This window comes from Corvus brachyrhynchos, unplaced genomic scaffold (assembly GCF_000691975.1).
Source record: "Corvus brachyrhynchos isolate BGI_N302 unplaced genomic scaffold, ASM69197v1 scaffold79, whole genome shotgun sequence".
In the NCBI taxonomy this organism is placed as follows: domain Eukaryota; kingdom Metazoa; phylum Chordata; class Aves; order Passeriformes; family Corvidae; genus Corvus; species Corvus brachyrhynchos.
The window spans coordinates 1,726,129-1,749,706 of NW_008240023.1; the positions used below are offsets into that span (position 1 = coordinate 1,726,129).

General features: G+C 48.3%; 1 long non-coding RNA gene across 6 annotated transcripts in view; it reads left to right on the forward strand.

Moving 5' to 3' along the window:
- Nucleotides 1–22,296, forward strand: part of LOC108448935 — a 57,822-nt gene extending 35,526 nt beyond the window's left edge. For 5 of the 6 annotated variants that reach the window (XR_001865019.1, XR_001865022.1, XR_001865023.1 and 2 more), the window contains 4 exons: nucleotides 7,013–7,093; nucleotides 16,891–17,163; nucleotides 17,511–17,774; nucleotides 19,228–22,296. This is a non-coding gene — a long non-coding RNA (uncharacterized LOC108448935). The remainder of the gene's footprint in view (nucleotides 1–7,012; nucleotides 7,094–16,890; nucleotides 17,164–17,510; nucleotides 17,775–19,227) is intronic. The other variant, XR_001865021.1, reaches the window with a different exon arrangement.
- The last annotated feature ends 1,282 nt before the right edge of the window (nucleotides 22,297–23,578 follow it).

Sequence of the window (23,578 nt, forward strand, 5' to 3'; positions counted from 1 at the left end):
GTTTGATAAAATTAAAGCTTTCCAAAGAAGCTGGTTCAAATAGTGCCAGCTCTGTATCATTATGGCACAACAGGGAGCATATTGATTTTATTCTGCATTGACAACAGTTCGTCAGTGCTCAGCTATTTAATTCTAGAGGATGCTGTTCCTAGAGATGCCTACAGCACCAAGGGAGCAGTCAATACAGACTGGCAACACTCGCCAGATGTTTTTTGGGTGAGAAAGAAACAGAAAAAGGCATCAGACTCGGGATTCTGGCAATTATCCAAGTAATTTGTAAGCAGACTTTGGTTGGCTTGAATGTTTGGCTTCAGCTCAGGAGTTTTTAATAAATTCACACAAACCCTCTGTCAAGCTTTAGTCACTTAGAGGGGCAAAGTTCGCTTCTATATCATCCTGCAACCCAAATATTGGAAATAAGTAGCATTTCTTGTGAAGATATATTCAGTATGGCCTGTGGAATGGCACTTCTAGACAGACTCTTTTCAGTTCTGCTAAGATACACAGATCCTCTGACCACTTCCTCACTTTACAGGCTCACCATCAGCAATCTGAAGTGTTTTATGTGCTTTTCTCATGATTTTGATGGCAAAATGACAAAGTTTGGCTGTTAATACCGGTTCTGTGTGCACATGAATCACTGAAAGCTTCAAGAAATTCTCATGCAAACACTACACAGCCTCAGCTGCTGTCTGCTCCCTCCAGCTGCAGTGGGATTTTAGCTGACCCAAGTCCCCTTGTCTCATGCTGTGGCCAATAGGAGCTTTGGTGGGACCAGCTGGAGAGCCCCGGGTTGATGAGAAATCAGACCAGCGACTCATAACTTGCCTTCCATGGCCCAAAGGGGAGGAAGATGCCGGTCTCTGTTTATTCCTGTGCTGTCTGATGGTCTTTCTGCTGATGAAAAAAGAGCTGTAAGGTGTTACCATGAATTTACAGGGCAGCAGTCCGGGCTTCAGCCATCCTACTCAATGCACAAGGCACGGAGGCTGCTGGAAAGTCCTTTGCACTCCAACTGGTGTCTCTGAGCATGACCAGGGTGCAGAAGACCACGAGTCAGGGGCAGTGGAAGCAGCTCAACCCTTCAGAAGTTCAAGTCTGCATCAGGAAGATCCCCTTCTAGACCTGACCGAAGGGAAGCATTTGAGCTCTGGGACTTGAAGTGTTTAAAGCCAGAACTGAGAGTGACTCAGGGCTGGAGGAGAAGGGGATGTTTGCCATCTGCTTTAGCAGTTCATTCCTCAGAAAAGGAGGAGGAATTCATCTGCCATTCGTGCACGTAGGCAGTTGTTTCATTGTGTTTTGTTCTGTTTTCCCTCCCACTCTCCAGTAAAACACCTGTTGAGTTAATCCTCTTTGACTCAGCTCAAAAGCAAGGAAGTCAAACTCCATGAGAGGCTGGGCAGCTCACTCAGCTCTCATTTCCCCAGCTTTCTGAGAGGGGGGCTCTAACTGGGGTGTTCTGAAGGCTTCCAGAAGTGAAACTATTAAAGCAGGGAAGAGAGGACATGAGGTGAGGGAATACTTAATTTTCCTGGACATAAAGATGACTTGAGTCACAAAATGTTCATCTGGAAGGCAGAGATACCTTGGAGCTTCCCGAGTTGCTCTTAAGGATGGTGAGAAACATTTTGGAGGTTTCATTGTGGTGCATCTTCAATGAATTTGAATGAATTTGATTTAAAAAAAAAAAAAAAATCTTGTTACTAAATGGGATGTGTCCTGCTTTGTTTAAAACTTAAAAGTGGAAAGCAAGCAGAGCAAAATGTCATGAGAAAGAAACCCCAAAATTCTGTAGGGGGCCACAAGCCATCAGCAGCTGAAATTTGGTGGCAACCTTTGGTTTCTGCAGATGTGTTTGGGGCACTGTGCAAAGGAAGAAGCTCCTTCAGAGGGGCTCCTCTATGTCTTCTCCAAGTTCTAGAAGAGCCTCTTGCTCTGCTGGCTCTCAGGATCAACCTAAAGTGCTGAGGATGAGGAATTTCCCTGATCCCCCCCCCCCCCATAATCTCTGTGAGTTTAGGTTCTGGGAACATTATTTCCAGCATGTGGTGACTCAGTTTCCCTCTGGGGTGTCCCAGAATGAGTCAGGTTTAACTGACACGGTGGCATCGATGAAGCAAACCCAGCAGGCAGTGCCCTGATCATTAATTAACTGCAGGCAGAGCCGAGGGGTTAATGAGATCCCACCCAGAGCTGAAGGGACAATACGAGCACAGCGCCTGCCACGTTGCACGTGCGTCACTCCTGCGTGGAAATGAGTGAGAAACCTCTCACTTCTTTTTTCCTCCTCCCGGTTCAACTTCTCGTGCTATAAATAAACAGCCCAGTGTGAGAAAAAAAAAAAAAAGAATGACAAGGGGCTGCAGCTTTTTAGGTGCCTGTGGCAGGATGTTTTCCTGCTTATCCTGTTTCTTGTAAACACAGCGATGACTTTTGTGGCCCAGATGTAGAGGCAGCCCTGCTTCATTGTTCGAACACCTGCCAGCTTTTCAAATGGACCTAGCGCAGCCCATTGATAAAAATTCAGATTCAGAAACCTGCAGCACCAGGCTGAGCTCCTGTAGATAGCTCCCAAAAAAAAAAAAAATCCTTGAGGATCCAACATCCGCCCTGTTGAGGTTTTTTTTTTTTTCCTCTATTATATTTGATTGGGAGGGGAAGGGAAGCTTAAGATTATTTTTTTCCCTTGCTCTTGTTCTCACAATAGCAATAAAAACAATACTCCTTGGCTTGGAGGTGGTAAACTGTGAGAAATAACAACAATAGCTCACTTTGTGGTCGTGCAGCCAAATTTATGAATGGAACTGGTGGGTGCAATTTAATTTCCAGGCCTGGCTCTGCTTTTGGTGTGATGGAATGAAATAAAAAGGCCAGAGAAGGAACAGCTCATAACTGCTGCGGGGTTGTCACTGGGAATGAGCACAGCGAAAGGTTTGGTCTGAGTTGGAGAAGGGCTATTTTCTGCTTCCTGCATCGCAAAGTATGAAACAGGTGAATTTGCCTCAGTTAAACAGTGGCTTTGCAGCGTTTTCTTTATTTGACACCAGTGGGTGGTGGTGGGACACCTTTGAGGCAGCAGTTCCAGCTCTCCCCAGGTTGGCTACGTGGGGTAAGTGAAGCAGGTGGGCCCTTGCTGGGATAGGCCTGCTTCGTGAGGTGCTCAACAATGCCACCAGGTCTGGGAGGAGGAAGGGGGTAAAGTTTAGAGAAGAAAAAGCACTGAGGACACTTGGTTTTGCAGATAAAGCACAGATCTTTGCCTGAGTGTTTCTTTGGATGGGACTTGAGGGCTAAAACCTGCTTTTTGGGGAGGGCTCTTTGTGCCTGGAGAGGGAGGTTAGAGTGGAGGTGTTTGGGCAGGACTATTTGTGTTTTAGCAGCCTCTTCTCACCCAGGAGATTTGTTCTGCGCAGTGCTCAGAGCAGGATTTTTCTTGTGTTGAGGTCTCTTGCATCCTTCCCACATCCTCCCCACAGGTGTCCCGCACCTGTGCCTTTGGCTGCACAAGCAGAGGGGACGTGCTGGGTTTGTTTCCTGCTGCTTGGAGCAGGGATTTGGAGCAGATGGGCCTGTGAGGATCCCTTCCAGCCTAAATGACTGTACACTCATCCTGCCAAGAGAGGCAGATGCCAACAGTGAGTCCTCCCAAAGGCCCGCGACGGGTCAAAGGCTTTCTCCCCCTCCCACCTCTGAAAATGAGATGTGGGACTCTGAAGGAAGCAGTCCAGCCCCAAAATAATCCTTCTGCCTGAGACAGGTGAAACCAGGTGGCCAGGCCTGCGTGTGCTGTGGCCAGATGTGGCCAGCCCCAGATGCTGTGCAGAGAGGAGGGCAGGGTTTGAAGGATTCCTTGCTCGGAGTGTCCCTGGGGTGTCCCAGGAGAGGGATGAAGCCGTGGAGAGACCCCTCAGCAGCCCATTCTCTGGCTCTCCCTCCTTGGTGGGGACCTGTGGAGGGAAGCACCTAAGGATAAACATTCCTACAAACCTCCCTCTGCATCTGCCTTTCATTAAGGCCCCCCCAAAGCTGCAGAGCAGCGCGTGGATGTCGGCGTGCGAGCGGAGCGCATCCCGGGGCTGCGGAGCTGCCGTGTGCCGGGATCTGGCTGCCACCCCATAGGCACTGTGGGCACGAGCCAGCTCCTGCTGGATCATGAGACACAGGAGAGCCTCCCAGCAGCCAGCGCCCGGGAGAAATTTGGCTCTTAAATCCAATTATATTTGCAGACTGAGCTCTTTTGTCCTCCCTGCTGTCAATGCGGGTGCAGCCTTTGCTTTTTACCCCCGTTTTTTTGGTCGCTTTGGACTTGTTAATGGCCATGTTTAAAAGCAGGAGAGCAAGGAGTTGGAAGGTGCTTCACGTCCTCAGCCATGCTCTTTGCGAGGGGAATGCCTGCTTGCTGATGTCATCTCGTGTGGCTCAATGTCAGAACTCTGCTAGAAAAGCTGTGCTAAACACACGAAATGCTCACATGAATTTTTCTAGCGTGCACGGGGAGGTGTCCTTGATGACCTTTCACGGTAATTACAGCAGTTAGGAGATGTTTGCCCCAGGCAAACTTGTCTCTAAGGTCCTCAGCGTTGTGCTCTTAGTTGTTTTGGATTTCCCCTTCCACGTTCTTCTGGAAAATAGCAGCGTGGCCTCTAATGTCTTACTTTTCCCCTACAATTTCTCAGTCGCTGTTGGGAGGCAGTGAAAGCTGCTGGGGATTTTCACAAACAACCCGAATATGGGTGTAAGGAAGCATTTCAATTTCCTATTTATGGTGTGCTTTTAAACTCCGACTTCCAGAAACCCTTCTTTTCCCAAGAAAAACCCAGACAATCAGACTAATGTTTCTTTTAAAACGCGTGAAAGATGAAGGATGAGGCGTCGAGTTTCCTTTCAAGCAACTCTGAGCGAAACCGAAGCCTTTTTGAAGTGGTTTACTGCAATTGTAGTTTGCTTTGCTTCCTGCTCCCGCTTTGGGCACACCTCCCGGCTCGTTGTGTGTGGCTACAGGCGCTGGGGGGAAGTTGGAAGGCCAACAAAAGGCAAGGGGGCTCTAAAATCTTATTTCTTTTTCTTTTGAGAGTGCTGCCAACGAGACGTTGCGTTTTATTCCTTCCTACCATGGAGGCACAATATCTCCCCCAGCATCGGCACCGATGGAGGCGGGGAGGGGTAGGGATGGAATGGGAATAGATTTCATGCTGGATGAGTCTCCAGTTAGGAGTCCAGACTGTGGGCAGGGTAAAAAAAGCTTTGTTTAGTCTGCAGTCAGTAGTTTTAACAGGAGCCCCAGGCCCAGAGCTGGGAAGTTGGGTGTCCTCTGCTCAGGCTGATGTGATTTACAGTGTTGGGATCTGACTATGGGATTGACAGAGCCAAAGCAGAGGGAGAAGTGTGCTGGAGAGCTTGTCTCAGTGCCAAAGGGTGGGAAGCAAGGGTAGAGTTGCTCCTTCCCTGCACCAGGTCCATCTTTCCTGCTGCCGTCTGCAATATCTGGACTGTTTGCCACCCCAGAATTGTGCTGGCAGAGCTGTCTGAGGGACCTTGGGATGCACTGGGTGAGGATGAAGGAAGATTAAGATGGCTTTGATGCTGCTGGATGGTCGGGATGCCGTGAGCGATGAAGGTTAAGGACATTCCTGCCCAGGTCTGGCTGCCTCCATGAGAGTGGGAAGCACCTCCTGAGCCCCTCCTGGCCTAATTCTTTCAGTAAATAGGATGTTGTCAGAGCAGGACTCCACCAGCTTGGTGAAAAGCTGGGACTTGCAGCCAGGCTGTGGCTTTGTACCACCACGGTCTTGCCAGTTCCTCCAGCAGTGTAAAAACCATTGCTTTTGGTGCCTGCTGTACTCCATCAATTTACACCACTGGAGGAGCTGAATGCCTGAATTTTCTTGGCGCTGTTTCAGAGCAATATCTGTTCTCCTTGCTTGATCAACATACCTGTTAATTACATTAAGGTAATCTGAGCCCAGGCTCTTGTAAAAACCTCCTCCTGCCGCTGAAGGTGGTGGAAACCCTCCCTGAAGTGAGCGACGAAGCAGCACATGTGGGATCAGAGGGTGGCTGGGGGATCTGGGCACATCCAAGCCCTGGAAAACACCCTGGATGGTGAAGATGTGTCAGCTCTCTGATATCCTGGTGGTTTTGGTGTCACATTGGCCTCACATCCCCGTGCAGCTCCAAATCCAGAGGTTGGCAAAGAGCATGCAGTCTCTAGGAGATGCAGCTGGCATTGCTGAAAAAGCCTGGAAAACTGGATAGCAGCCTTTCCTTTTTACTCGTGCCTGGCCCGGGGACGAGCAGGATGTAAGCGTGTACTTAAATTTCAGCATATGCTTAAGTGTTGTCCTGAACGGGGACCCTCTTGAGCTTTAGCTGAAGTGCTGTTCTGAACCAGGGCCAGCACACTGTGGCAGTCACCTCTTGTTGCCTCTAGCCCACTGTGTTTGTGCTCAGTGCAGCTCTCTGGCTGTTTGCTACAAGGAGAAAATCACTTTATTTACTTGCAGCTCGCTCAGTAACTGAGAGCAGGCAGGTTGGGAGAGTCTCACATCAGCTGGGAGCGAGACATCTGACCTTGTCTCTTGTCTGTCTTGTTTCTATGATCCTAATTCTGCTCTAAATTAATTCTTTTGTTTAGCTGCTGGGGGTTTTTTTTCCTCCTTTTTGTTTTCGCATGAATGCTTGTCTCTATATTTAGGTCTGCCGGGGCGGGATGTTATGAATAATTGTTGATTGATATTATTAAACACTAACACGCTTGGCTGTGTTGCACTAATGATGGGGCTTTGGGGATATGCAAATCAATTAATTGCAGTAATTGCTGTAATAGCTGTTTTGGAGGAGGCTGTTGAAGAGCCCTTGGGAGAGCGGACAAAGACGGAGACGTTTGGAAGCGCAGAGGAGAAGGGGTGCTCGAGTGTCATTGGACAGGGCTCCTTCGAGTTGCCAACTTGGGAAGTTGGGTTTGTTTTGCTCTCCAAAACCCACTCACACCAAATCCTCTCTTGCTTAGTTTCAGAGTTACCCCTGTGTGGCTTCTTCTGGACTTCTCTGCTGCTGCTGAAGCTCATGAATGAGACAGAGCCTTTCCCAGGTAATCTCTTGCCTTAGAAATTTAGGAGACCTCCCTGGAAAACACCCGAGGGGGGAAAAAAACATCATCAAGGCTAAACCTCCGTGTCGCCTCGCACTCAACAGCTTTGGTTTGTCAGCTGATTCTCATTCACGTCAAAGCTCTTTCTCCCCTTCTGTGGCAGCATCACGGGGCCTCACAGTGGGCGCAAAGGGACGTGAGGTGCCTCAGGAGCCACGGTGGGAAGGCTGTGAAGGGAATGGGATTTCGGGTATTGTGAGGATGGGGAGGAAAAAGTCTCTTCTGGCTTCTTCCCCATGCTATATGTGCTCTGCCTGCCTTTGTGTATTATTGTATATTCTTTTGTCTGGCTTTCCGTATGCAACGTGCCTCAGTCTCCGTGCTCCGGGGCGGGCGTTCAATGTGGTGCACAGATGGTGCTCCCAGAAATCCCGTTATTTGCTAATGGGATTTTGTGCTAAGCATTTCCACTGTTCTTTTCAAAAGTCTGCGTGTTTGTGTCAATATGCCCAGACCCCCATCTTGCCGAGACCTCCTCTCCCATGCAGCTGAGAACACGACTTCATTTTTTTATTTGCCTGGCTTTTTAATCTCTGGGAAGGATGTCAGGACAGCTTCTGTGGGAGGCAATGGTTGCAGGACCCAGGCAGCTCTGAGATCACCTTGCACAGTGAAGGAGGATAATTGGGGTTGGAAGGGACCTCTGGAGATCCTCCAGTCCAACCCCCCTGGGTCACCTGGAGCAGGTGACACAGGAACGCATCCAGGTGTGTCTGGATGTCTCCAGAGAACTCCACCACCACCCTGGGCAGCTCTGCCACATGTCACAACCCTGCCAGGTGGCCTGGCCAGGCCCATTGGGGCACTCCAACGTGCCCTGGTCACCTTGCTGGTGGCCCTGCCCTCACATTTTGCACTGAGAGGTACTTACCTATTCAGCAGCTTCCCCCGGGGTCCTGCAACATTTCAGTAATGCAGTGTTCAGCTATTATGCAGCCGTTCCCAGCTATTATGCAGCAATTCCCCTCTGTGCCCTCCATTCTCCAAGCAGTGCTCGAAATCAGGATATAAATAGCAAAAGCCTGGAATATGTTGCTTTTATTACCAGAGGCCTTTCAGAATAGGTTAGATGCGTGCCTGACGGGGATAATACAGTGCTGACTCTTCCAACGGGGCACAGAGCTGGACTAGGTGACCTCCTGAGGTCTCTTCCAACCCTCATTTTTCCATCCCTGCGTGACATTCCCTGCTAGTGGGTAAGTGGAGCTTTGTTTTGCGTCACGCTGGCTGGAGCGGGGTCAGGGGTGTGTGTCAGGAAGTTCCCTGTCTGTCTGCATGCCCATGCACGCGTCATCCTGCGAAATGCTCTTCTCCTGGATGCTTCTCAGGCTCCTCTGCCACGGGAAGGTGAGTCAGAGCAAGGCAGAGGTTCTCCTGGAGCTGGCCAAGGGCTCCAGGTGGTTCCTCTGAAGCCTCATCACAGGCATGGTTCCCAAAGTCTGGGCAGCCCAAGGCAGGAAAACTGCCAAGGACTGTTCCTGTTGTGGTACAGGGTCACGGAGATGGTGAATTGGGGATCAGGAGCTGACAATGGCTCGCTGACCAGGCAGAGAGAACCAGCTGTGGGATATTGCTATGTGCAGACAGAGGATTGACCCTTAGAGCCCCACTGTGCTTCTCTAAAAGGGGGTCTGAGACTCAGGAAACCCTCCTCTTCAGCTCTGTGTCTGTGCCAGATTCCAGCTCTGGGCTGGGGAGCTGTGCTGACAAAGTAACACTTGTGGTCACCTCCACAGCACCTGGATCTGTCTCCGAGTTCTGTTTGGACCATCGCTGCACCTCTTGAGCATCTGGCTGGCATGGTGTCAGTCCATCTGCAGTGATTGTGACTGCTTTGTCCCAAATTTACGAGCTGTGGGGGATTGTGGAATACCGCCCTCTGTGTCTCAGAGCCCTCCTCAGCAGCAGAGGTCGGGAAATAACATTCCTTAGGTCTGCAAAAGATGGCAGAGAACCCGCACAGACACTTCTCTTCAGCAGTGCCCCGCTGTGATCCCATGTCTCTGCAGGGAAAACAGCTCTTCGGAGGTGTTGGCTTTCCGTGCCCATCAAGAAATACCTCTTTGCCTCTCAGCTGTTTTTGCAGCCTCTCAGCTTTGCTGATTTTATCACCCTTCTGATAAGGGCGATTAGATCTGATTTGTTTGAATTGCAGCCCGGCTGCTTTCAGCTTTCACAGACACAACACGGTGCTGCGCTGGGTTGGAGCAGGGAAGTGAGGAGGGAGAGCCTTTCTCCCCCTCTGATAATAGTTAGCAGATGTGATACCATTAGCAGGTCAAGGATCTGAAATCGCCCAGCAGCAGGAAAAACGCTGTGCTCGGCTGGCACTCGAAAGCTGTGCAGGGAAGGATGTGGCAAAGGCTGAATCATCCCGTGCTCAGCAGCAGCTCAGAGCGCTGCTCTGCAAGGTTTCACAAGCCGTGGCGTATTTAAGCAGTCCTGGTTTGGTGGTTTGGCCCCAGGAGCTGTTCTTTAGGTCTGGAATCCACAATTGGTGATGTCTTATTAAAAATTAAGGCTGCCCATGGCTCGTTTACTGCCTGGAAGCCGTGTGCAGTCAGTTTGTCAGTGTGTCTTGTTTTTCTGGCGGTGTGATGTCCCATTTTTTCCCCTTTTTAGAGGCTCCTGGGCTACCAGAAAGACTTTTTCCCCCTGAACCAGGTTTTGTGCCCTGCTGTGAGCCACACCATGATGCACACAATATTAAAACCTGGCTTTCTGTGTTATCAGGAGCATTTTTTTTTCCCCCCTAAAGCCCTTGCAGTAGCTTTCCAGGGTAGTTCAAAAAATCTGGGACAGGTCAGACAGATGACTGTGCCCTTGTGGCTTTGTCCTTTGATGTAGGGGCTGAAAATCTGAAAGAAGGCACGATTCAGCTGTGGGTTTGGTGCTGCTTTGGGCTCTGGGAGGAGCCTGAGTTCTGCCTGCAGGTGCATCTTTTCTGCAGAGCTCAGCCAGGAGCATCTTGAGTCTTGCCCTCCTCACCCCTCTGCCCTCCAATCTCCTCTCCCCAGTGATTTAAATCATAGTAGCAGATTCTTGTAGGATTGCTCTTTAGAAAAAGGCTGTGCCTTAACTTTGGTGGGTGGTCTCAGTGAGAGCAATATGTTTTAAAAGCCATTCCTGGACTCCAAACAGCCCTTGGAAAAGGAGTGTCCCATGTTTCTGACTGAAGTCAGTCATCAGATAGTAAATGGTCACTTCTAGCATGAGGGCAGAGAGCTGCAGGAGTTGTAAGGAGAGGAATGGGTGTGCTTACAGCATGCCAACAAAAACCAAAATATCTGGAAATACTGGGATGAGTCTTGAGGAGTTGCTCTGGGAGAAAGGTGAGTGAGTTGCATCTCTAAAGGTTTCCATGGGGAGGATGTGGCAGCTTCAGCTTAACGTGGAAGTGTGTGTTGGGAAGGAAAAGCTCAGCCTGGGCTTTGCTGCAGTGGGTGGTGGTTATGTGATCCACTGGTGGCCCCATGGCAAAAATCCTGTCCATTTCTCTTTCCTCTGCTTTTTTATTCCTTTTCCCTCTTCCCCTCACCTCCAGCAAGGTGTCCTCTAGGTTAGGTTTAGGGTGAGAGAAGGGAAGTCCATGTATTCAACTTAATGAGTGGTTTCAGTGCATGCAGTGTGAATGCAAAGCAGGGGGGGGACACGAGCGTGCATAGGTGTGTCCGGAGAGACTATAAATAAATACCATATATTGCACTCTAGTTTGCTTTTCTCTTATGCTGGTGGTGCACTTTCTAGCCCCACAGGTGGCAAACCCTTCCAGGTGATATTTGCCCATGTTGAGAGCACCTGTGAACTCTTCTGCCACTGTTCTTTGCTGCCCAATGGCCATGGGAAGAAAACCGCAACGCTCGCAGTGCGCCTGCTCTCTCCCACCTCCCCCCTACATCTCCTTCCCCAGCTGATTTGACCAGGTCACTCCCCAGCTTTGATTCTTTCCTCTTATTGAAAGACCTCCCGTGGCTGCATTGTCTGGAGAGCTCTGGTGGAGGCTTCAGAGCTGTACTTCCACCTCAGTAGAGAACAGGCTCTCATTAACAACCCTCGGCGAGGGTGAATATTGCTGCTGCCTTCAAAGGAGGCACGGAGGTGCCGGGCCAGCTCCTGGCCCCCAGTTGGATGGAGCTCTGCTGAAGGCATCAGTAAGATCAAAACATCAGCTGGGGAGAACAGAAGGGATGCAGGTATTGCTCCACGAGGCAGGAGCTGCCGTGGCTGTGTGGTTCCTGGAGACACGAGGTGTGAGTGGTGATGGTACTGATGCAAGTGCAGCAGGCCCGACTCTTGGGAGGGTTTCCATGCACATGCTGCTGTCATCACTGACTGCTGGTTATCCTGAAGTTCTCCTAGGACTGCCCATGCCAGTGGCAGCTGCACCATCTGCACAAGGAATGCACCCTCAGTTGCTGCCAAGTGAAACCACGCTGAGGCTCAGGAGTCAAAGCCTTCATCCCCCTCCCGATCTCTTCCTCTCTGAACACCTCTGCCAGGCCCTCTGTCTCTTCCCTCAGAGTTGCACCTCAGTGGATGAGCTCCAGATGGTTGGGTGGAACCTTGCCAAGCACAGGGGGCTATCAGCCGTGCTAGGGATGACTGTAGGCTTCCTGCTGGGAAGTGTGTAGAGATCTGCTGGCTTCTTATTTTAGGCCCCTAAAAAAGCACTCTCCGAACTACTTTTGGCTTTTCCTTTAGCCTAATGAGTTCCTCTCCCTTTTCCAAAAAGTCTGAGGCCAGTCAATCTTAAACTCTCCACAGCATCTCTTCGTCTGATTCCCCTTGTCTGGAAGTGTATCCAAGGAGTGCGGTGGCGTGGAGGTAGGTTGGACCTGGGCCATCCTTTGGCTCTTGCCACGAGTGCATAAACTTTTATCTTTTCAATGTTACCATTAAGGAAAGTTCAAAAAAAAAAAAAAAGGAAAGGAAACTAAACCACAAACAACTGCATTAAAATAATAATCAGAGCCTCATGGAAGCGCACAAAACCCCAGCAAACCCTCTGTGCTTTGAAACTTGAATCTTATCTCCCCCTGTCAAGGTTAATTGTCGCTGGGTTCAAACCATGGACAAGCTTTCATTAAGGCTGGAGATGGGAGCCATGGCTGGGCCGGGTGCGTTGGAGCAGAGTTGAATTTGGTCCAGTGTGTTAAGGAGGGGGTCACATCTGTAGCTACACATTTTCCTTAAAGTCATCGGGTTTAAATCTGCTCTTTAGTGTTTCTGGAATGTCTTCTCCCAGGGTTATAACCTGTGGAGCTGTTTTAAAGGTGGTCACTTAATTTCTTTCCGTATAACTTTATTTCTTTCCATATCATCTGGAAGACTGGACTATTGCAGTGTGATCAGATCTGGAGAGCTCAGGAAGAACTGATAAAAGTTCCCCTCTATAAAGACCCTTCTGGTTTATGTGGTGGGGAGCAAATAATCTGTCCTGGGAAGCAAATCCTCCTTATTTCTCAGTTAATCAACCTACCAAGAGCCAAACACTGCTGGTTCTCTCTTTTTTTGGACTGCTGCGGAGTTGCTGTTGCAGCCCAACCTGCATGTTCAGGATCCCAGCTCTTCTAAGTTGTGGTTTTTGCTCCTGCAGCTCATGTTTTTCTAAAGGGATGCTTGGCGGAGGTGGGCATCAAGAGCATTAACAATGAAAAAAACACATCACAGCACTAAAAATACATCAATGAAAAAGAGCGAGTACTGGAAATAGTTTTGTACCTCATTGAACTAGAAAATATAAATATACACCTATTAAAGGACAGTCTCCCCCTACCCCCCACAGAGTCATGGCTAGATTAATTTGGGAGACAGACTTTCAAATGCAAATATGTTGGGATTATGGTTCTGCTTGGGTAAATCACAGAAACTGTTCAATGCCTCAATCTGCTCAACCTTGAGAGGATTGTCTTCACCTCTGTTTCCTGGGATGCTGAAGCAAAGAAAAGGCTGAGGAGATATTGGATGAAAAGAAAATGAATTTAGTTTCTCACTTTCAGCCATTTTTATGAGGTGGGTGAGAGAGTTGCTTGTGCCAGTGCTGGGATCTTTCCCGGTGTTTGTGTTTGAACAAGCAATAGGGAAAACAAGCTTGTTTCGGAAATAACGGTGGTTTGTTGTTGTTAGGGCTTTTTTTCTCAACGTTTGTGTTCGAACAAGCAATAGGGAAAACAAGCTTGTTTCAGAAATAACAGTGGTGGTTTGTTGTTGTTAGGGCTTTTTTTCTCAATTTTCATTACTTTTATCAGAACTTTTCAAATTTCTAATACCAAGCAAAACTCATTGATTCCTCTCCAAACTCCTTTCTCTCAACTTTGTAAAGCATCTCTGAAAGTGGTGATTTTGTAGGGCTAAGCCTCGGGTGGTTTCTGGGTTCTCTTGGTACAAAGCAGGGGAGCTGTGGAGCTCTGGGAAGTGCAGCCACTGACTGCTAATGCCTTGAAGGAGCCTGTGTCCCAGAAAAAGAGTCCAAGTGCTGCAGGATTGGCTGGGCAGGATTCCTCCTTGGCTGTTTTGACACAAGGACCCCTCAGACACGGCTAACGGGATGTGGCCAGCCGTGACTTGACATGATTGCTTAGCATTCCATCCCCACCTTTCCCCCAGCCCGCTTCTTTCCTGTGGCTTGTTTTCATTTCCTTGCTAATTCAAGCATGTCTGATGTTAGCAGGAGGAATTTTTGTGTGGTGCATAGGTCAGGGAGAGCTGACTGGGACTGGATTTTACAGGTGACGTTCATGTGTAAGAGGTGGGGGAGCAGGACAACAGAAAGGTCACGGAGATGGGAGCCATGAGAATTGCTGCTGTGCTTGGTGGGGAAGCCTGGGAAGGGCAATGCAGTGGTGGAAATGAGGTTAAAACCCTTGTAAATGGGTTCAGTCCGTGGGGATTTGTGCTGCTTTCTGCTGTTGGAGACACAGGAGCACCTGCTCCCTCTCTGTGGTCACCAGCCCCTGGCCAGCACAGAAATGCTGGTGATAAGCAGATGTCCCTTGCTGGCATGTGGAAAGAAGAGTCTGCTTTCCTTGGGAATGCTTTCCCCAAAAACTGCTGCAGCCCTTTAGTGGGGCTCAGCCCATTCCCTGTTTGCTGTGGCTGACAGAAACCAGACCCCTCACTTTTGTGTGGACTTTATCCACCAGCAACCAGCTGGTGCTGGTATTTGATATCAGCTGGGAAAGCCATCAGGAAGCTTTGATTGTTCTTTTTTCCTTTCTTTTTCTTAAAAATTTCCATCACCTTCTGAGGCTCACTCCCCACTCTCTGCTTGGTCTGTGGTGTTCACCCACTTCCACGTGCCCCAGCAGGGACCCACACGGTGCCAAGCTGTAGGAACATGCCTGATGTTCCTCACCTTGGGCAATCTGAACTTGGCAGCATTTCTATCAAACTGAAGAAAAAAGCTCTGGAATAGGCATTTTTTTCCCCATTCTAATGCATTTCCATGCCTGAAAGTGGCTACATGTACAGTTTATTAAAAGCAATCCTTAGAAAGCTACAAGCTGTAGCTTTTAAATTTCTTGCATGTTTGTTTTCATGAAAAAGGAAAAACAAATCCCATGTTTTCTTCATTAATGGATGGCATTTACTTTAAGTACAGCAGAAATCTGATTTTGAGCTTCAAACTAAGTACATCTCCATTTATTAAAACCCTAAGTGCCTCCATTTCCAGGTTTTTTCACGGTACATTTAGGCTCCGTGTCGGGGACTCAAGGCTGAGCAGCCTGAGCTCTGATCCAGCAGGAAGGGATCTAACAGTGGGTCTGACTTTGGGGCTGCATTAAAAGCTGGTGCCATGGAGGGGTGTAAAAAGCCTTTCATGTGGCCACAGGAGGACTCTTCAGAGGCCAGCCTGTGTGGAGGAAAATCTGGGAGCGAGGCAAAGACAGGGATCCAGCCTGTTAGAGGCACCAGATAAGGTTTCACTTCTGGGGGCTGGTTCCTGTGCTCTAAAGCAAACAAAGCCTCGGGTTTGACTTTGCTCGTTTGGTTTTACCTTTTCTGGAAATGTGTTGCTTTATCAAGCAGTGCTGGGAGCCTCCAAAATCTTGCTTTGCAAGGGGACACTTGAGCAAGTTCTGAGAGATTTCTGTGTCAAATGCAGTCAGCTGAGGAAGGACCCTCTTACCACCAGTGTCTCCAGTTTACTACCGGTCTGAGTGATGGAGTTTGAAGGAGAGGTGGCACTTAGCACCAGTTGTGCTTCCTAAGCTTTGTATCCAGCTCAGTGTGACCATGAGCCTCGCAGGCACCATCACTAGCAGATAACTGTCCCCTCCTGGAATCAGGTGGAGCCTTTGGACTTGCCTTTGATTTTGTCAAGTGAGTACTGAAAAGCTTTCCCTCCTCTCCAGAGGTGTTTAATTCCCAAGGATCTCACGCTGAGATGGGTTAATAGCAACCGTGAAAATAATAGCAACTGTGAAAATCTGTGCCCTTAGCACCTGGTGCTGGATTAAGGTGGGTGCCCCATTTTTAGAAGAGAGGAAAGCAATTGCAAAAGCTGGCGCAGGCTCTGTCACACCCTTTTGCAGTATTCTAGTGCTGGTCTCATATTAACTAGAACTGGAAATAAGAGAGCCAAGAGTTAGTCCAGCAAGGGATGAAACCACCCCAGCCAAAAGCTCCAGAAGGCACTGACATCTTCCTGCCATTCCCAGTGTTCAAAATGTCCACAAAACTTCTGTGGGCTTTGGAAAAGTATGTTAGGAAACGAGGAGACACTGCAGGTGATGGTCCTGAGGAGCTCTGCCCTCAGCTTTCCTCCCTGCAGCCATCTTCCCCTCCTGGAATAATGAGGCCTGTTCCTAAATAAATCACATTCAATTCCATACCTTCTTCCCAGGCAAAACCACCCCGGAGTGATAGGCATTAGCATAAGCAAAGCTAATTCCCTAACTTATCTCCAGCGTGCCGTATAATTGATTTCACCAAAGAAAATCTGCCTAATAAAGCTCTGGAAGTGAGGGGAAAGCTACAACTTAATTGTAGTTCAGCCACGAATCAATTCCTCATCTTCTATCTTGTTTTCTGACCATTCCTGTGTGTTGGTGAGGGCCAGAAAAAAATGGAAAATTTACAAATATTTCTATCCTCTGGATCACTGACGTTTCATATCCAGACTGAAAATGAAAGGAAGGTTTGCAGATTGGATCAGCCACAGTCAGGAAATGTCTGGGTCAAAATGTCCAGCAGTGAAGAGCTTTACCCTTCCAAAAAGCAAAATATGAATTTTATGTGTAAATTTGTGCTTTAGTTCATCCTGTTGCTTCCCCTGAACACAGAGTTAGGAAGAAAGGGATTAAGGCTAACTTATTTTGTAGTATCTTCATGTCAGAGACACAATAAAAATGTAAAGCACAGTAAGAAGTTACAATCTCAGTCCTTGTTTGCTGAGTGAAGGTGTTTAGGAAATATTTTGGGTAAAACCTCTGCAGTGAAATCCTGCAATGATTCACGCTGAAAGATATTCGGCTTTTCTTTGTTTTCAGTTTGGAATAAGTGTCATATCCAGGAGGGAAAAAAAGGAAGGATTGGACCACATTTATCCCACATTTCCTGGGATGCCTGTGTAGCTGGAGGAGTGGTGGATGATCTGGGTGAGCAGGTGCTGCAAATGCATAAATTGCCTGTGAAAATAAATGTTGTAGGAGTCCAGCCCAGCCAAAATGCAAGATGTAGGGTTTGGTTTTTTTTCCTCAAGATGAAACTGTTTCTCTTTTGGGTGCTCATTTTAGGAATGGCTTGGATCTCTCCAGTGAGAATGTCAGCTGCAACTTTTGAAAGCTTCCGTTCTTCACCTTGTCTCAATTTGTTGCTGCTTTTCATAAGCTGAGAAAACACAGGAGATGTTTTGGCCGTGTAAGAAGCCTTAAGCTCTTCAGAGGAAGATGCTGAGGGGAGTGGTGAAGTGACAACTCCTGTCTCCTCTCCTTAATCTTGTCAGCCTTGGGATTTCAACATGGGCTGCTGGAATGGGAGCATCATCTTGATTTAGAGTTCTTATCCAGGTGGGTTGAACGTGCCAGAGGCAGCAGCCTGGCTTCAGCAGGGATTATTTAAAGCAGTCATAACATGGCAGGCTTTTTATTTTGAAGAGGCCCCATGTTTGTCTTCCAGCTGAGAGGCTGCAGAGATCAGGGAGGGTCAGGAATGGATGGAGGAGGAAAAAGGAGCGTGCTATCCAGAGCCTTGCATTTCCCTCGTCCACCATCCATGCAGAGCTGGGCCTCACCAGAGATACCTCTCCTTGCTTTCTGTGTTTGCACAGCTGGGTTTGAAGCACGCTCTTGTAGCACATACATTCAGAACAAATATAATCCCTCTCCATCCTCCCCCTGGTATTCCTTGTGTGCAGGATCAGCTTGCAGCCCGTGCCTCGAATCCTGTGAGACGCTGGAGCCACCCTGAGAAACACTGCCTTGAAACACACCCTTCCCCAGGCCAGCCACCAGGACACTGGGAATGGCGACTGGAAGGTACCTTCAGCCAGGCTGTGGATCCTGAGAGGGGTTTCAGTCTGTGGGGAGGAACAGCAAGGTGTGACAGGGCTGGCTTTGTGCAGCTCATTACGCTCCCGTCGCCGATTTCTAAACGGAGTCCTGGCGCTGAGACAGAGCAGGTTTGCTTTTACTAAAAACAGAGGGGTGGGTTTTTTATTTTTCTTGTACCAAAGTATGTAACTTTAGATGGCCATCTCTGTGCCTGGTCGCCTCTGAGATTATTTTTTTTTTCCCCCCACTGACATTCACCTTGATAAGCTACAAAGAGGCAAAAACTGCAGTGGCTTGCTGTGTCTTGACTAGTATCTTGCTTTGATAGAAATCCTCAGGGTAAAAAAAACCCACCTTGTGCAGCGAAAGCAAAGGCTGAAGTGGCTTTCATGAGGCAGGCTTAGTTCTCCTGGAGGACTGACATCCCCATTTTTGAGGCCTAATTGCATGAAGTCTCCTGTGATAATTTCTTAGACAGCGATGAAAAGCAGCTGGAGCCAGCCTCTAGCATTGAGGGGTACGAGCCCAGCGGGTCAGAGCAGTGTCTTGATAGGGCAACAAAGAGATCCAAAGCCTTGGACAACAGTGATCCTGTCGGATGTGGTTAAAGCCTTTGTTCATCCATTGCTAACACAGATCCCTGGGGGGGATCAATATTAAAATGCTTCCCTGGAAGGTGTGCTTCCTGTGCAACTTGGGACAATATTGTGATGATAAAGGAGTGCTTTTGTATGAAGCGATTGTTGGTTTGGAGCAGAGGCAGTGTTTGTAAGAGTCCTCAGTCTGACACGGGGCTGGTGACAGCAGCCTGGCCACACAGGGCGATGGCAAGGACCCATCAGCAGCACCTGCCTTCGTGTGGAGGGACCACAAACCAGGCTCCCTGCAGCAGCAGCCTGAGGGTTTTGTGTTCCTGGCTCCCCTTTTTCACTCTATATTGCAGGATCAGGCGAGGCTGTGCTTGCTCCCTGCGTGTTATCCCACTTCCAGCATTCCCCTTCCTTGCTTTCCCAGCCATACAATGTCTCAGCCCCCGGGCTCAGCTCGTAGCATGTGTGGGGTATTGATTTCTGTTCCACTGAACGATAGCCTTCAAAGGATGGCTGGCCATAATGAGCTGGGCAGCTGCCAATAGCTCCGTGTCACCAGCAGCTTGTGACTCTCCGTGTGTCAAAGCTCTGCTGCCCCTCAGTACTTCAGATGGCTTTTGTGTCTGTAAGAGCAGACACAATGTCTCAGCTTCTTGGGGTGCGCCTACATCTTCTGAACCCTTTTTGAAGCTATTTCTGCATTTGATTTGGCAGCCTAAAGCCCACAGAAGGAAAGAACATAGGTTTGGAGGCATGCAACCCCTGCGTTTAACTTGGACATCACAGCCCCCTCATAAACCCTAAGGAACAAGTCCTTTTGAAAGCCCTCTGCAGTATTGATTTATCATTTTCTGCAGCATCAGCATCACTTTGGAGAACAAGGGGCCTTGGAATGTAACTGTACGTTGTTTCTGTAGGTATCTGAAGTGCCTCGTGGGAGTGCATGATTGCTCAAGATGCTTCATAATTTACTCCTTCTCATGTTTTTCAGCTGCGCAATGAAACATTTCTGAATATCCAGGAATGAGGGTCCCTACAGATGGCATTGACGTGCACCAGGCTCACATGAAAATCCTCTCATCACCTGCAGGAAGGAGAAAGGGAAGGTAGGAATGAGGCTCAGAATTTCCTGAACCTATGTGGCAGGTTTGAAGCTCCTGAAAAGGTTTTAAACACGGTAATTTTGCTTCTTGAATCCTCTTCCTGGGATGCCCCACTCTGACTCTCAGTAGTGTTGTTTCTGTTGAAGTACCTGATGGGCTGGTTGATGTTGAGCTGGTAGCATCAGGTCCTAAAGGATTCCAAAAGCAGCTGTCCCAAAGTGTGAAGTTTCACTTGTAACTCGGAGAAGACCTCAATGACCAAATGTATGCAAGGGATTACAAGCCTCACTTGCCTCTTGCTGGTGAGAGCAGGCTTATGTCATCCCAGATATTTTTTGAGAGTAAATAAATGGCTTTGTTTTACATTATTTGAGAGAAGCCCAACAGGAAATTTGCTCTGTTGACTTCAGTGACCTCGAAAACACGCGTAGCCATTTAATCTGGCTCATTCGAGTTCTGTGTGGATTTGTCATGGGGATGTAAACGCTGGTTGAAATCTTACGAAGATAAGTTTTTCTTGAGTGGGAAGGCCAAGAGACTGCAGTTCGTTGAGTAAACATAGAGAAATAGTCTTTATTTCTGGCTCCATGTTGGGATTTCTAGCTCACTGCTCCTCCAGGCTGAATGCCAGCGCATCCTTGAAGGTAAGGCAGGGGGAAGTGATCCTTTGACAAAACAAGTCTTGAGGGGTTGAGATACCATCAGCATATCCCTGTCTGCTTAAATTAGCTGATGCAGAACTAACGGTGGTCGTATGAGTCAGGGTATAAAGTAAATACCAGTCCCTGCTGAATGTTGATCTCTGGAGCACAGGAATTGTTTGTGGCGTGTTGACCTGCCCTGAACTCCTGGGCAGTCCCAGGAGTTATTGATAGTTGCAGCCCAAACGCAGTGAGCAGCACCTTTTGCTCTGTGCAAACACACTGTGAAGACCAATTCTGAGTCCCAGAACCGCCCTCCATCCATCCTTGGTTTGCTCTGACTTCCCAGCATGTCCAAGGCACAAGGAGTTGTTCTGGAGCGACCGGTCATGGGCACCAGATGTTGGCCCTACCATGGCTGGCCATCCCTGCTACCCAAACACCTGTCTGTGTTAATCAGTGCTTCATGCCCAAATCCTGAAGGATGAACCAAAATGTCTTCATGGACTGGGAAAGCCCCGAAAGTGTGTGTAATGTCTGTTTTGCAAGACCAATCATCATGTGTGGGCCTCTTGCTCAACAGTGAACTGCTTGGCGAAGGTCTTGCAGAGAGACTGGAAGTGCCTTTTGCCCTCTCCTTCATCCATCTGGCCATTCATAGCTTGCTGGGGGATCCAGAGGATGTAGAGGGACTGGCAGAAGTGGCAGCTGGCCTGGTGGCAATCCTGCTGTCTCCTGGTTCCCTGTAATAATCCATAAATTACCCTCCCTCGCTTCTGGAGCCAGCGGTGGGCGTGTGCTGATTACAGCGCTGTGCTTGACTCATCACTGCAGCTTGGCTTCAAAACCAAATGTATCCTTTTCTTTTTCGTGTCAAGAACATGATTAAGTCCTCCTGTTTCTGTGCAAGAGCCTGGAGCAGCTGCCTCCGTTCTCCTCTAGCTGGACTGCGTTTCTCAGGATACAGGAGGGATGCCAAGGAAGCAATGTCTCTCCTGGGAGAGGGTTGGATGAATCATGTTAAGGGAGCTCCAGCAGAAAGTTTCACCCCCAAAGGGTGGGGAACAGCAGCTGATCTAGACCAAATGATGACTTAACCTTGAAAATTAAGACGTCGTTCCTTCAATTTTTGTCCTGCTGGAAAACTGAAAATATTTCCATGACAATATTTCCATGAAACCCAACTTTTTTTTTCAGCAGACAACTTTTCTTCTGCCCAAAGCCTGCCTGTTGGAATACTCCCCACCAGCTCTACTGGTGGGCTGGGAATTTTCCAGGACTAGCCTGAAGTTTCAATCAAGGCGTTGTTTGGGGTTTTTTGGTTTGTTTATTTGTTTGCTTTTAAGGCAGCCAAGCAAAACAGCTGCTGGCAAGAACTTTGGTACCTGATTCATCCTTATAAAATTCTCTGTAAAGTGAGAAGGCATGTGCTGTTTAAACTGCATTTCCACTGCTACTCCCAAGGAAGAGTTAATAAAGGACTTAGAGGTGTTTGTTTCATTTTGGGTGCCTAATCGGTTCTCAATTTGTTTCAGATGAGCCATGTTAAATTTATCCCATGACCCTGTAATTACAATCTGTCTTTCAATCCCTTAAATAGCCACTCTTGTCTTTTCAAGCATTATTTTGGTTCACCTTCCTGGCGTCCAGTTTTAAGTAAATATTTTAAGCTCCGAGGAGCTTAAAGTTCTCTGCTTTCTGCTCTCCTGGCTTCCTTGAGGACAGCAAGGGCTTCACTGATGTCCGCTGATGGACTTCAGATCAGTTCCACATTTCTTTCTGGCCTTTCATTCTGGTGGAGAGCAACTTTTTGGTAGTTTAGAGAGTGGAAAGGAGCCTCAGGGACTCTCCTTTTTCTCTTTGACAGTGGAAAGCAGGCATTTTCTTTATCTTTTGTGCCTTGGTGTAGCTGAAAGGTGCTGGAGCAGACCCTGGAAAGGGAAGGTCCTGCAGAAGGAGGAGAGGATGGGCCCGTCCTTCCTGGAAAGGGTGGAGCAGGGTGGCCTCTGGCTCTTCAGGACGTCATGGAACACCACCCAGCCGATCCTGGGGATGACTTCAGACTGGCTTGAGGATGGAACACCACCAAGGAATGACATTTTAACTTGGATTTTTAAAGTTCTAGGCAGAGTGTCTGCTCCAGGTCTGGTTGGTAACAAGTTCCTAACTTTGGCTTTCACTGCTTGGCCACAGGTTTCTTTGTGTGCTTTGAAATGTGACTATCCATGAGGGAGTACTGGAGTTTTTCCCACATCCTTCTCCTTAGTGACCTCTCTTTCCTGCATTTCTTGTGCTCCTTCAGGCTTTATTGCACTGGTGAGGAAAGATGGAGTTAAAATAGTCACAGCTTTTCATTGAAGACTTTGCTGCATTAAAAAGAGCTGATTAACTCCCTCTCCATCAAGCTTTTGATATTAAAATCAACATATCTCCCTCTTTTCCAACTGGTTTTATTGGTGTGAGCTGCGCAGAAAGGACTGTGACTGCAATGCACTTGGCCCCATGAGCAGAGAAGGGGCAGGTCATGGATAAACACTGGGCAGAGTCTTCTCCTCACTGGGACCTCTCCTGAGGCTGGAAAATCTCCAGGGTTGGTTTTGCTCATGTTTTTGCTGTTCTAAGTGGAAGTGACTTTTAAAAAGGAGTGTTAAGATGGTCCTGCAAACACGGAGGGGTTGAGAAGTTCAGCTACTGTGATGATGGGTATTTTTTGGGAAGGAAAGATGTGTCCATTAAAAAATACTTGGGTTTCCACGTGAATAATCCCTAGACCTGCTTCAGCAGAGCAAATTCTCACAGGCTAGGTGAGAAGTGATTTTTACAAGGACATGTAGGACAGTACAAGGGGGAATGGCTTCCCACTGCCAGAGGGCAAGGTTAGATGGGATATTGGGAAGAAATTTCTCCCTCTGAGGGGGGTGAGGCCCTGGCACAGGGTGCCCAGAGAAGCTGTGGCTGCCCCATCCCTGGGAGTGCTCCAGGCCAGCTTGGACAGGGCTTGGAGCAGCCTGGGCTAGTGTGAGGTGTCCCTGCCCATGGCAGGGGGTGGAACTGGATGGGTTTTAACCATTCCATGATTGTCCCAGAGCTCTCCAAGATGAGCAGTGGCAACTACCTGCAAAGCCCCTGTGGAGAGACTGATCTGTGCCTTTCTTCTGTCTGGAGGAGAGACACGCAAAGCCCTTCCCAGCACTGGTTTCTGTGAGATGGCATTGCCTGGCTGTGAATATTCATGTGCAGCTTGTTTCTGCAGCAAAAGTGTGAGCAGGGCTGTGGTGCTGCTAATTGCAAGTGAAAGTGTTAATTTTCACACGGTTGTAAAAGAAATCCCAATTCGTGAAGATTTCGCTTGAGTCAGGGGTGAAGTTCCTGTCACTTTTAAAGGGCGCAGATGGGAAATGCTGAGTTGGAATATTCAGCCCCTCTTAAAATACTTTATTCCATCAGAAAGATTCGCAGGCTCTCTCAGCATGTTACTTTGTCAAACTCACCTTTTTTTTTTCCTGAGAGAGGTTGGAGTCTCGACTTATTATTCATCTTTCTATTGCAGCTTTGTTTAGTGGAATTTATACATTCTTAGATCAAACATTATACAATC